The sequence below is a fragment of the Astyanax mexicanus genome, unplaced genomic scaffold, assembly GCF_023375975.1.
Source record: "Astyanax mexicanus isolate ESR-SI-001 unplaced genomic scaffold, AstMex3_surface scaffold_39, whole genome shotgun sequence".
In the NCBI taxonomy this organism is placed as follows: Eukaryota; Metazoa; Chordata; class Actinopteri; order Characiformes; family Acestrorhamphidae; genus Astyanax; species Astyanax mexicanus.
In genome coordinates, this window is record NW_026040049.1 from 1,327,162 (window position 1) to 1,336,866 (window position 9,705).

Below are 9,705 nucleotides of genomic sequence, written 5' to 3' on the forward strand. Positions count from 1 at the left end.
CTATGCACAGTTTTAGGTTTCTGGGACTTCACATCACTGACAAGCTCACTCACCATGCATTCCCTAATGAAAAAGGCACAAGAACACACACACCTTCTGTGAAGATTGAGAAGGGGCCAGTATTACCTGTTGCATGTTGCAGAGATTCAGCTGCACACAGCTTCCTCGTTAGTATAGTGGACAGTATCTCCGCCTGTCACGCGGAAGACCGGGGTTCGATTCCCCGACGGGGAGAGAGTATGTTTTTTCTGAACCTACGGCCGAAAAACCTGAAAAGGTTTTGGATCAGCAAGGTGCGACGCGCTAAAGGCAATGCATTGGCCGGGAATCGAACCCGGGTCAACTGCTTGGAAGGCAGCTATGCTCACCACTATACCACCAACGCCACAAACAAGCACACCATTGTTTTGCTGAAAGACCCTCAGTGTAAATTTTCCCCTGGGAAAGATGACCAAACTCTGTCATTTCCACTGCGGGACACATGCACGCTTGGTGGAAAATTGTGGTTTCTGTAGTGTAGTGGTCATCACGTTCGCCTTACACGCGAAAGGTCCCTGGTTCGAAACCAGGCAGAAACATGCCTTTAGTTCTTGTCTTTTGTCTGACACTATGGGCAAGCCTGTCATCACACCTCATTAGTAGATGGGAACAATCTATATTTTGTGTTAGGCCTTATTAAGACAATTGCGAGCACAGGAAGCAATCATGCCATCCCCGTGTTGTTGTTGTGCCTTCTGCGCTTGGCTTCGGATGTGGAAAAAAACAGAATAAAACAATTACACCTGGTGGACATTCATCCGTCATGCCTGAAGGGTTCTGCTATCAACTGTGGGCCGGTTAGCTCAGTTGGTTAGAGCGTGGTGCTAATAACGCCAAGGTCGCGGGTTCGATCCCCGTACGGGCCAAAAATTCTTCTCTTTGTTTTGCTATATCATGCTTTCAGACGGTCATCTGTCAAGCAGAGGCAAATGGTGAATCAGGTAAATAACGTACACTGAAGTTATACACTCAAACTTATAGTTTTTAAAGCTGTTCTCAGTGGCATTCACACAGTCAAAACCTTCATTGGAGAATGCGGGCATCGATCCCGCTACCTCTCGCATGCTAAGCGAGCGCTCTACCATTTGAGCTAATTCCCCTTAAAGAAACAAGAGCTGTTAGCCTCTCATGACAACAGCATAACATTTAGAAGGCTGAAGCATGTTGCTCAGAGGTGACTCACTTCAGCAGTAGCACAGGGAGAACTATGCACAGTTTCAGGTTTCTGGGACTTCACATCACTGACAAGCTCACTCACCATGCATTCCCTAATGAAAAAGGCACAAGAACACACACACCTTCTGTGAAGATTGAGAAGGGGCCAGTATTACCTGTTGCATGTTGCAGAGATTCAGCTGCACACAGCTTCCTCGTTAGTATAGTGGACAGTATCTCCGCCTGTCACGCGGAAGACCGGGGTTCGATTCCCCGACGGGGAGAGAGTATGTTTTCTCTGAACCTACGGCCGAAAAACCTGAAAAGGTTTTGGAGCAGCGAGGTGCGACGCGCTAAAGGCAATGCGTTGGCCGGGAATCGAACCCGGGTCAACTGCTTGGAAGGCAGCTATGCTCACCACTATACCACCAACGCCACAAACAAGCACACCATTGTTTTGCTGAAAGACCCTCAGTGTAAATTTTCCCCTGGGAAAGATGACCAAACTCTGTCATTTCCACTGCGGGACACATGCACGCTTGGTGGAAAATTGTGGTTTCTGTAGTGTAGTGGTCATCACGTTCGCCTTACACGCGAAAGGTCCCTGGTTCGAAACCAGGCAGAAACATGCCTTTAGTTCTTGTCTTTTGTCTGACACTATGGGCAAGCCTGTCATCACACCTCATTAGTAGATGGGAACAATCTATATTTTGTGTTAGGCCTTATTAAGACAATTGCGAGCACAGGAAGCAATCATGCCATCCCCGTGCTGTTGTTGTGCCTTCTGCGCTTGGCTTCGGATGTGGAAAAAAACAGAATAAAACAATTACACCTTGTGGACATTCATCCGTCATGCCTGAAGGGTTCCGCTATCAACTGTGGGCCGGTTAGCTCAGTTGGTTAGAGCGTGGTGCTAATAACGCCAAGGTCGCGGGTTCGATCCCCGTACGGGCCAAAAGTTCTTCTCTTTGTTTTGCTATATCATGCTTTCAGACTGTCATCTGTCAAGCAGAGGCAAATGGTGAATCAGGTAAATAACGTACACTGAAGTTATACACTCAAACTTATAGTTTTTAAAGCTGTTCTCAGTGGCATTCACACAGTCAAAACCTTCGTTGGAGAATGCGGGCATCGATCCCGCTGCCTCTCGCATGCTAAGCGAGCGCTCTACCATTTGAGCTAATTCCCCTTGAAGAAACAGGAGCTGTTAGCCTCTCATGACAACAGCATAACATTTAGAAGGCTGAAGCATGTTGATCAGAGGTGACTCACTTCAGCAGTAGCACAGGGAGAACTATGCACAGTTTCAGGTTTCTGGGAATTCACATCACTGACAAGCTCAATCACCATGCATTGCCTAATGAAAAAGGCACAAGAACACACATACCTTCTGTGAAGATTGAGAAGGGGCCAGTATTACCTGTTGCATGTTGCAGAGATTCAGCTGCAACAGCTTCCTCGTTAGTATAGTGGACAGTATCTCCGCCTGTCACGCGGAAGACCGGGGTTCGTTTCCCCGACGGGGAGAGAATATGTTTTTTCTGAACCTACAGCCGAAAAACCTGAAAAGGTTTTGGAGCAGCAAGGTGCGACGCGCTAAAGGCAATGCGTTGGCCGGGAATCGAACCCGGGTCAACTGCTTGGAAGGCAGCTATGCTCACCACTATACCACCAACGCCACAAACAAGCACACCATTGTTTTGCTGAAAGACCCTCAGTGCAAATTTTCCCCTGGGAAAGATGACCAAACTCTGTCATTTCCACTGCGGGACACATGCACGCTTGGTGGAAAATTGTGGTTTCTGTAGTGTAGTGGTCATCACGTTCGCCTTACACGCGAAAGGTCCCTGGTTCGAAACCAGGCAGAAACATGCCTTTAGTTCTTGTCTTTTGTCTGACACTATGGGCAAGCCTGTCATCACACCTCATTAGTAGATGGGAACAATCTATATTTTGTGTTAGGCCTTATTAAGACAATTGCTAGCACAGGAAGCAATCATGCCATCCCCGTGCTGTTGTTGTGCCTTCTGCGCTTGGCTTCGGATGTGGAAAAAAACTGAATAAAACAATTACACCTTGTGGACATTCATCCGTCATGCCTGAAGGGTTCTGCTATCAACTGTGGGCCGGTTAGCTCAGTTGGTTAGAGCGTGGTGCTAATAACGCCAAGGTCGTGGGTTCGATCCCCGTACGGGCCAAAAATTCTTCTCTTTGTTTTGCTATATCATGCTTTCAGACGGTCATCTGTCAAGCAGAGGCAAATGGTGAATCAGGTAAATAACGTACACTGAAGTTATACACTCAAACTTATAGTTTTTAAAGCTGTTCTCAGTGGCATTCACACAGTCAAAACCTTCGTTGGAGAATGCGGGCATCGATCCCGCTACCTCTCGCATGCTAAGCGAGCGCTCTACCATTTGAGCTAATTCCCCTTGAAGAAACAGGAGCTGTTAGCCTCTCATGACAACAGCATAACATTTAGAAGGCTGAAGCATGTTGATCAGAGGTGACTCACTTCAGCAGTAGCACAGGGAGAACTATGCACAGTTTCAGGTTTCTGGGACTTCACATCACTGACAAGCTCACTCACCATGCATTCCCTAATGAAAAAGGCACAAGAACACACACACCTTCTGTGAAGATTGAGAAGGGGCCAGTATTACCTGTTGCATGTTGTAGAGGTTCAGCTGCACACAGCTTCCTCGTTAGTATAGTGGACAGTATCTCCGCCTGTCACGCGGAAGACCGGGGTTCGATTCCCCGACGGGGAGAGAGTATGTTTTTTCTGAACCTACGGCCGAAAAACCTGAAAAGGTTTTGGAGCAGCGAGGTGCGACGCGCTAAAGGCAATGCGTTGGCCGGGAATCGAACCCGGGTCAACTGCTTGGAAGGCAGCTATGCTCACCACTATACCACCAACGCCACAAACAAGCACACCATTGTTTTGCTGAAAGACCCTCAGTGTAAATTTTCCCCTGGGAAAGATGACCAAACTCTGTCATTTCCACTGCGGGACACATGCACGCTTGGTGGAAAATTGTGGTTTCTGTAGTGTAGTGGTCATCACGTTCGCCTTACACGCGAAAGGTCCCTGGTTCGAAACCAGGCAGAAACATGCCTTTAGTTCTTGTCTTTTGTCTGACACTATGGGCAAGCCTGTCATCACACCTCATTAGTAGATGGGAACAATCTATATTTTGTGTTAGGCCTTATTAAGACAATTGCGAGCACAGGAAGCAATCATGCCATCCCCGTGCTGTTGTTGTGCCTTCTGCGCTTGGCTTCGGATGTGGAAAAAAACAGAATAAAACAATTACACCTGGTGGACATTCATCCGTCATGCCTGAAGGGTTCAGCTTTCAACTGTGGGCCGGTTAGCTCAGTTGGTTAGAGCGTGGTGCTAATAACGCCAAGGTCGCGGGTTGGATCCCCGTACGGGCCAAAAGTTCTTCTCTTTGTTTTGCTATATCATGCTTTCAGACGGTCATCTGTCAAGCAGAGGCAAATGGTGAATCAGGTAAATAACGTACACTGAAGTTATACACTCAAACTTATAGTTTTTAAAGCTGTTCTCAGTGGCATTCACACAGTCAAAACCTTCGTTGGAGAATGCGGGCATCGATCCCGCTACCTCTCGCATGCTAAGCGAGCGCTCTACCATTTGAGCTAATTCCCCTTGAAGAAACAGGAGCTGTTAGCCTCTCATGACAACAGCATAACATTTAGAAGGCTGAAGCATGTTGATCAGAGGTGACTCACTTCAGCAGTAGCACAGGGAGAACTATGCACAGTTTCGGGTTTCTGGGACTTCACATCACTGACAAGCTCACTCACCATGCATTCCCTAATGAAAAAGGCACAAGAACACACACACCTTCTGTGAAGATTGAGAAGGGGCCAGTATTACCTGTTGCATGTTGTAGAGATTCAGCTGCACACAGCTTCCTCGTTAGTATAGTGGACAGTATCTCCGCCTGTCACGCGGAAGACCGGGGTTCGATTCCCCGACGGGGAGAGAGTATGTTTTTTCTGAACCTACGGCCGAAAAACCTGAAAAGATTTTGGAGCAGCGAGGTACGACGCGCTAAAGGCAATGCGTTGGCCGGGAATCGAACCCGGGTCAACTGCTTGGAAGGCAGCTATGCTCACCACTATACCACCAACGCCACAAACAAGCACACCATTGTTTTGCTGAAAGACCCTCAGTGTAAATTTTCCCCTGGGAAAGATGACCAAACTCTGTCATTTCCACTGCGGGACACATGCACGCTTGGTGGAAAATTGTGGTTTCTGTAGTGTAGTGGTCATCACGTTCGCCTTACACGCGAAAGGTCCCTGGTTCGAAACCAGGCAGAAACATGCCTTTAGTTCTTGTCTTTTGTCTGACACTATGGGCAAGCCTGTTATCACACCTCATTAGTAGATGGGAACAATCTATATTTTGTGTTAGGCCTTATTAAGACAATTGCGAGCACAGGAAGCAATCATGCCATCCCCGTGCTGTTGTTGTGCCTTCTGCGCTTGGCTTCGGATGTGGAAAAAAACAGAATAAAACAATTACACCTGGTGGACATTCATCCGTCATGCCTGAAGGGTTCAGCTTTCAACTGTGGGCCGGTTAGCTCAGTTGGTTAGAGCGTGGTGCTAATAACGCCAAGGTCGCGGGTTCGATCCCCGTACGGGCCAAAAGTTCTTCTCTTTGTTTTGCTATATCATGCTTTCAGACGGTCATCAGAACACACACACCTTCTGTGAAGATTGAGAAGGGGCCAGTATTACCTGTTGCATGTTGCAGAGATTCAGCTGCACACAGCTTCCTCGTTAGTATAGTGGACAGTATCTCCGCCTGTCACGCGGAAGACCGGGGTTCGATTCCCCGACGGGGAGAGAATATGTTTTTTCTGAACCTACGGCCGAAAAACCTGAAAAGGTTTTGGAGCAGCAAGGTGCGACGTGCTAAATGCAATGCGTTGGCCGGGAATCGAACCCGGGTCAACTGCTTGGAAGGCAGCTATGCTCACCACTATACCACCAACGCCACAAACAAGCACACCATTGTTTTGCTGAAAGACCCTCAGTGCAAATTTTCCCCTGGGAAAGATGACCAAACTCTGTCATTTCCACTGCGGGACACATGCACGCTTGGTGGAAAATTGTGGTTTCTGTAGTGTAGTGGTCATCACATTCGCCTTACACGCGAAAGGTCCCTGGTTCGAAACCAGGCAGAAACATGCCTTTAGTTCTTGTCTTTTGTCTGACACTATGGGCAAGCCTGTCATCACACCTCATTAGTAGATGGGAACAATCTATATTTTGTGTTAGGCCTTATTAAGACAATTGCGAGCACAGGAAGCAATCATGCCATCCCCGTGCTGTTGTTGTGCCTTCTGCGCTTGGCTTCGGATGTGGAAAAAAACAGAATAAAACAATTACACCTTGTGGACATTCATCCGTCATGCCTGAAGGGTTTATCAACTGTGGGCCGGTTAGCTCAGTTGGTTAGAGCGTGGTGCTAATAACGCCAAGGTCGCGGGTTCGATCCCCGTACGGGCCAAAAGTTCTTCTCTTTGTTTTGCTATATCATGCTTTCAGACGGTCATCTGTCAAGCAGAGGCAAATGGTGAATCAGGTAAATAACGTACACTGAAGTTATACACTCAAACTTATAGTTTTTAAAGCTGCTCTAAGTGGCATTCACACAGTCAAAACCTTCGTTGGAGAATGCGGGCATCGATCCCGCTACCTCTCGCATGCTAAGCGAGCGCTCTACCATTTGAGCTAATTCCCCTTGAAGAAACAGGAGCTGTTAGCCTCTCATGACAACAGCATAACATTTAGAAGGCTGAAGCATGTTGATCAGAGGTGACTCACTTCAGCAGTAGCACAGGGAGAACTATGCACAGTTTCGGGTTTCTGGGACTTCACATCACTGACAAGCTCACTCACCATGCATTCCCTAATGAAAAAGGCACAAGAACACACACACCTTCTGTGAAGATTGAGAAGGGGCCAGTATTACCTGTTGCATGTTGTAGAGATTCAGCTGCACACAGCTTCCTCGTTAGTATAGTGGACAGTATCTCCGCCTGTCACGCGGAAGACCGGGGTTCGATTCCCCGACGGGGAGAGAGTATGTTTTTTCTGAACCTACGGCCGAAAAACCTGAAAAGATTTTGGAGCAGCGAGGTACGACGCGCTAAAGGCAATGCGTTGGCCGGGAATCGAACCCGGGTCAACTGCTTGGAAGGCAGCTATGCTCACCACTATACCACCAACGCCACAAACAAGCACACCATTGTTTTGCTGAAAGACCCTCAGTGCAAATTTTCCCCTGGGAAAGATGACCAAACTCTGTCATTTCCACTGCGGGACACATGCACGCTTGGTGGAAAATTGTGGTTTCTGTAGTGTAGTGGTCATCACATTCGCCTTACACGCGAAAGGTTCCTGGTTCGAAACCAGGCAGAAACATGCCTTTAGTTCTTGTCTTTTGTCTGACACTATGGGCAAGCCTGTCATCACACCTCATTAGTAGATGGGAACAATCTATATTTTGTGTTAGGCCTTGTTAAGACAATTGCGAGCACAGGAAGCAATCATGCCATCCCCGTGCTGTTGTTGTGCCTTCTGCGCTTGGCTTCGGATGTGGAAAAAAACAGAATAAAACAATTACACCTGGTGGACATTCATCCGTCATGCCTGAAGGGTTCCGCTTTCAACTGTGGGCCGGTTAGCTCAGTTGGTTAGAGCGTGGTGCTAATAACGCCAAGGTCGCGGGTTCGATCCCCGTACGGGCCAAAAATTCTTCTCTTTGTTTTGCTATATCATGCTTTCAGACGGTCATCTGTCAAGCAGAGGCAAATGGTGAATCAGGTAAATAACGTACACTGAAGTTATACACTCACACTTATAGTTTTTAAAGCTGTTCTCAGTGGCATTCACACAGTCAAAACCTTCGTTGGAGAATGCGGGCATCGATCCCGCTACCTCTCGCATGCTAAGCGAGCGCTCTACCATTTGAGCTAATTCCCCTTGAAGAAACAGGAGCTGTTAGCCTCTCATGACAACAGCATAACATTTAGAAGGCTGAAGCATGTTGATCAGAGGTGACTCACTTCAGCAGTAGCACAGGGAGAACTATGCACAGTTTCAGGTTTCTGGGACTTCACATCACTGACAAGCTCACTCACCATGCATTCCCTAATGAAAAAGGCACAAGAACACACACACCTTCTGTGAAGATTGAGAAGGGGCCAGTATGACCTGTTGCATGTTGCAGAGATTCAGCTGCACACAGCTTCCTCGTTAGTATAGTGGACAGTATCTCCGCCTGTCACGCGGAAGACCGGGGTTCGATTCCCCGACGGGGAGAGAATATGTTTTTTCTGAACCTACGGCCGAAAAACCTGAAAGGGTTTTGGAGCAGCAAGGTGCGACGTGCTAAAGACAATGCGTTGGCCGGGAATCGAACCCGGGTCAACTGCTTGGAAGGCAGCTATGCTCACCACTATACCACCAATGCCACAAACAAGCACACCATTGTTTTGCTGAAAGACCCTCAGTGCAAATTTTCCCCTGGGAAAGATGACAAAACTCTGTCATTTCCACTGCGGGACACATGCACGCTTGGTGGAAAATTGTGGTTTCTGTAGTGTAGTGGTCATCACGTTCGCCTTACACGCGAAAGGTCCCTGGTTCGAAACCAGGCAGAAACATGCCTTTAGTTCTTGTCTTTTGTCTGACACTATGGGCAAGCCTGTCATCACACCTCATTAGTAGATGGGAACAATCTATATTTTGTGTTAGGCCTTATTAAGACAATTGCGAGCACAGGAAGCAATCATGCCATCCCCGTGTTGTTGTTGTGCCTTCTGCGCTTGGCTTCGGATGTGGAAAAAAACAGAATAAAACAATTACACCTGGTGGACATTCATCCGTCATGCCTGAAGGGTTCTGCTATCAACTGTGGGCCGGTTAGCTCAGTTGGTTAGAGCGTGGTGCTAATAACGCCAAGGTCGCGGGTTCGATCCCCGTACGGGCCAAAAATTCTTCTCTTTGTTTTGCTATATCATGCTTTCAGACGGTCATCTGTCAAGCAGAGGCAAATGGTGAATCAGGTAAATAACGTACACTGAAGTTATACACTCAAACTTATAGTTTTTAAAGCTGTTCTCAGTGGCATTCACACAGTCAAAACCTTCATTGGAGAATGCGGGCATCGATCCCGCTACCTCTCGCATGCTAAGCGAGCGCTCTACCATTTGAGCTAATTCCCCTTAAAGAAACAGGAGCTGTTAGCCTCTCATGACAACAGCATAACATTTAGAAGGCTGAAGCATGTTGCTCAGAGGTGACTCACTTCAGCAGTAGCACAGGGAGAACTATGCACAGTTTCAGGTTTCTGGGACTTCACATCACTGACAAGCTCACTCACCATGCATTCCCTAATGAAAAAGGCACAAGAACACACACACCTTCTGTGAAGATTGAGAAGGGGCCAGTATTACCTGT

The 9,705-nt window shown here is 47.6% G+C and overlaps 32 non-coding genes across 32 annotated transcripts; 19 read left to right on the forward strand and 13 right to left on the reverse strand.

Moving 5' to 3' along the window:
• Positions 1–162: 162 nt before the first annotated feature.
• trnad-guc (transfer RNA aspartic acid (anticodon GUC)) lies at positions 163–234 on the forward strand. The gene has a single exon. It is a non-coding gene; the product is annotated as a tRNA-Asp (tRNA).
• Positions 235–505: 271 nt separating this feature from the next.
• Positions 506–578, forward strand: trnav-uac (transfer RNA valine (anticodon UAC)). Its single transcript has one exon. It is a non-coding gene; the product is annotated as a tRNA-Val (tRNA).
• A 253-nt stretch (positions 579–831) lies between these two features.
• On the forward strand, positions 832–905 carry trnai-aau (transfer RNA isoleucine (anticodon AAU)). Its single transcript has one exon. It is a non-coding gene; the product is annotated as a tRNA-Ile (tRNA).
• A 161-nt stretch (positions 906–1,066) lies between these two features.
• On the reverse strand, positions 1,067–1,139 carry trnaa-agc (transfer RNA alanine (anticodon AGC)). Its single transcript has one exon. It is a non-coding gene; the product is annotated as a tRNA-Ala (tRNA).
• Positions 1,140–1,406: 267 nt separating this feature from the next.
• On the forward strand, positions 1,407–1,478 carry trnad-guc (transfer RNA aspartic acid (anticodon GUC)). The gene has a single exon. It is a non-coding gene; the product is annotated as a tRNA-Asp (tRNA).
• Positions 1,479–1,557: 79 nt separating this feature from the next.
• trnag-ucc (transfer RNA glycine (anticodon UCC)) lies at positions 1,558–1,629 on the reverse strand. The gene has a single exon. It is a non-coding gene; the product is annotated as a tRNA-Gly (tRNA).
• Positions 1,630–1,749: 120 nt separating this feature from the next.
• On the forward strand, positions 1,750–1,822 carry trnav-uac (transfer RNA valine (anticodon UAC)). Its single transcript has one exon. It is a non-coding gene; the product is annotated as a tRNA-Val (tRNA).
• A 253-nt stretch (positions 1,823–2,075) lies between these two features.
• trnai-aau (transfer RNA isoleucine (anticodon AAU)) lies at positions 2,076–2,149 on the forward strand. The gene has a single exon. It is a non-coding gene; the product is annotated as a tRNA-Ile (tRNA).
• A 161-nt stretch (positions 2,150–2,310) lies between these two features.
• On the reverse strand, positions 2,311–2,383 carry trnaa-agc (transfer RNA alanine (anticodon AGC)). The gene has a single exon. It is a non-coding gene; the product is annotated as a tRNA-Ala (tRNA).
• A 417-nt stretch (positions 2,384–2,800) lies between these two features.
• On the reverse strand, positions 2,801–2,872 carry trnag-ucc (transfer RNA glycine (anticodon UCC)). The gene has a single exon. It is a non-coding gene; the product is annotated as a tRNA-Gly (tRNA).
• A 120-nt stretch (positions 2,873–2,992) lies between these two features.
• On the forward strand, positions 2,993–3,065 carry trnav-uac (transfer RNA valine (anticodon UAC)). The gene has a single exon. It is a non-coding gene; the product is annotated as a tRNA-Val (tRNA).
• Positions 3,066–3,553: 488 nt separating this feature from the next.
• On the reverse strand, positions 3,554–3,626 carry trnaa-agc (transfer RNA alanine (anticodon AGC)). The gene has a single exon. It is a non-coding gene; the product is annotated as a tRNA-Ala (tRNA).
• A 267-nt stretch (positions 3,627–3,893) lies between these two features.
• Positions 3,894–3,965, forward strand: trnad-guc (transfer RNA aspartic acid (anticodon GUC)). The gene has a single exon. It is a non-coding gene; the product is annotated as a tRNA-Asp (tRNA).
• Positions 3,966–4,044: 79 nt separating this feature from the next.
• Positions 4,045–4,116, reverse strand: trnag-ucc (transfer RNA glycine (anticodon UCC)). Its single transcript has one exon. It is a non-coding gene; the product is annotated as a tRNA-Gly (tRNA).
• Positions 4,117–4,236: 120 nt separating this feature from the next.
• On the forward strand, positions 4,237–4,309 carry trnav-uac (transfer RNA valine (anticodon UAC)). The gene has a single exon. It is a non-coding gene; the product is annotated as a tRNA-Val (tRNA).
• A 488-nt stretch (positions 4,310–4,797) lies between these two features.
• Positions 4,798–4,870, reverse strand: trnaa-agc (transfer RNA alanine (anticodon AGC)). The gene has a single exon. It is a non-coding gene; the product is annotated as a tRNA-Ala (tRNA).
• Positions 4,871–5,137: 267 nt separating this feature from the next.
• trnad-guc (transfer RNA aspartic acid (anticodon GUC)) lies at positions 5,138–5,209 on the forward strand. Its single transcript has one exon. It is a non-coding gene; the product is annotated as a tRNA-Asp (tRNA).
• Positions 5,210–5,288: 79 nt separating this feature from the next.
• trnag-ucc (transfer RNA glycine (anticodon UCC)) lies at positions 5,289–5,360 on the reverse strand. Its single transcript has one exon. It is a non-coding gene; the product is annotated as a tRNA-Gly (tRNA).
• Positions 5,361–5,480: 120 nt separating this feature from the next.
• trnav-uac (transfer RNA valine (anticodon UAC)) lies at positions 5,481–5,553 on the forward strand. Its single transcript has one exon. It is a non-coding gene; the product is annotated as a tRNA-Val (tRNA).
• A 253-nt stretch (positions 5,554–5,806) lies between these two features.
• trnai-aau (transfer RNA isoleucine (anticodon AAU)) lies at positions 5,807–5,880 on the forward strand. The gene has a single exon. It is a non-coding gene; the product is annotated as a tRNA-Ile (tRNA).
• Positions 5,881–6,009: 129 nt separating this feature from the next.
• Positions 6,010–6,081, forward strand: trnad-guc (transfer RNA aspartic acid (anticodon GUC)). Its single transcript has one exon. It is a non-coding gene; the product is annotated as a tRNA-Asp (tRNA).
• Positions 6,082–6,160: 79 nt separating this feature from the next.
• Positions 6,161–6,232, reverse strand: trnag-ucc (transfer RNA glycine (anticodon UCC)). The gene has a single exon. It is a non-coding gene; the product is annotated as a tRNA-Gly (tRNA).
• Positions 6,233–6,674: 442 nt separating this feature from the next.
• trnai-aau (transfer RNA isoleucine (anticodon AAU)) lies at positions 6,675–6,748 on the forward strand. The gene has a single exon. It is a non-coding gene; the product is annotated as a tRNA-Ile (tRNA).
• A 161-nt stretch (positions 6,749–6,909) lies between these two features.
• On the reverse strand, positions 6,910–6,982 carry trnaa-agc (transfer RNA alanine (anticodon AGC)). Its single transcript has one exon. It is a non-coding gene; the product is annotated as a tRNA-Ala (tRNA).
• A 267-nt stretch (positions 6,983–7,249) lies between these two features.
• trnad-guc (transfer RNA aspartic acid (anticodon GUC)) lies at positions 7,250–7,321 on the forward strand. Its single transcript has one exon. It is a non-coding gene; the product is annotated as a tRNA-Asp (tRNA).
• A 79-nt stretch (positions 7,322–7,400) lies between these two features.
• Positions 7,401–7,472, reverse strand: trnag-ucc (transfer RNA glycine (anticodon UCC)). The gene has a single exon. It is a non-coding gene; the product is annotated as a tRNA-Gly (tRNA).
• Positions 7,473–7,918: 446 nt separating this feature from the next.
• Positions 7,919–7,992, forward strand: trnai-aau (transfer RNA isoleucine (anticodon AAU)). The gene has a single exon. It is a non-coding gene; the product is annotated as a tRNA-Ile (tRNA).
• A 161-nt stretch (positions 7,993–8,153) lies between these two features.
• trnaa-agc (transfer RNA alanine (anticodon AGC)) lies at positions 8,154–8,226 on the reverse strand. Its single transcript has one exon. It is a non-coding gene; the product is annotated as a tRNA-Ala (tRNA).
• Positions 8,227–8,493: 267 nt separating this feature from the next.
• trnad-guc (transfer RNA aspartic acid (anticodon GUC)) lies at positions 8,494–8,565 on the forward strand. Its single transcript has one exon. It is a non-coding gene; the product is annotated as a tRNA-Asp (tRNA).
• A 271-nt stretch (positions 8,566–8,836) lies between these two features.
• trnav-uac (transfer RNA valine (anticodon UAC)) lies at positions 8,837–8,909 on the forward strand. Its single transcript has one exon. It is a non-coding gene; the product is annotated as a tRNA-Val (tRNA).
• Positions 8,910–9,162: 253 nt separating this feature from the next.
• trnai-aau (transfer RNA isoleucine (anticodon AAU)) lies at positions 9,163–9,236 on the forward strand. The gene has a single exon. It is a non-coding gene; the product is annotated as a tRNA-Ile (tRNA).
• A 161-nt stretch (positions 9,237–9,397) lies between these two features.
• trnaa-agc (transfer RNA alanine (anticodon AGC)) lies at positions 9,398–9,470 on the reverse strand. Its single transcript has one exon. It is a non-coding gene; the product is annotated as a tRNA-Ala (tRNA).
• Positions 9,471–9,705: the final 235 nt, after the last annotated feature.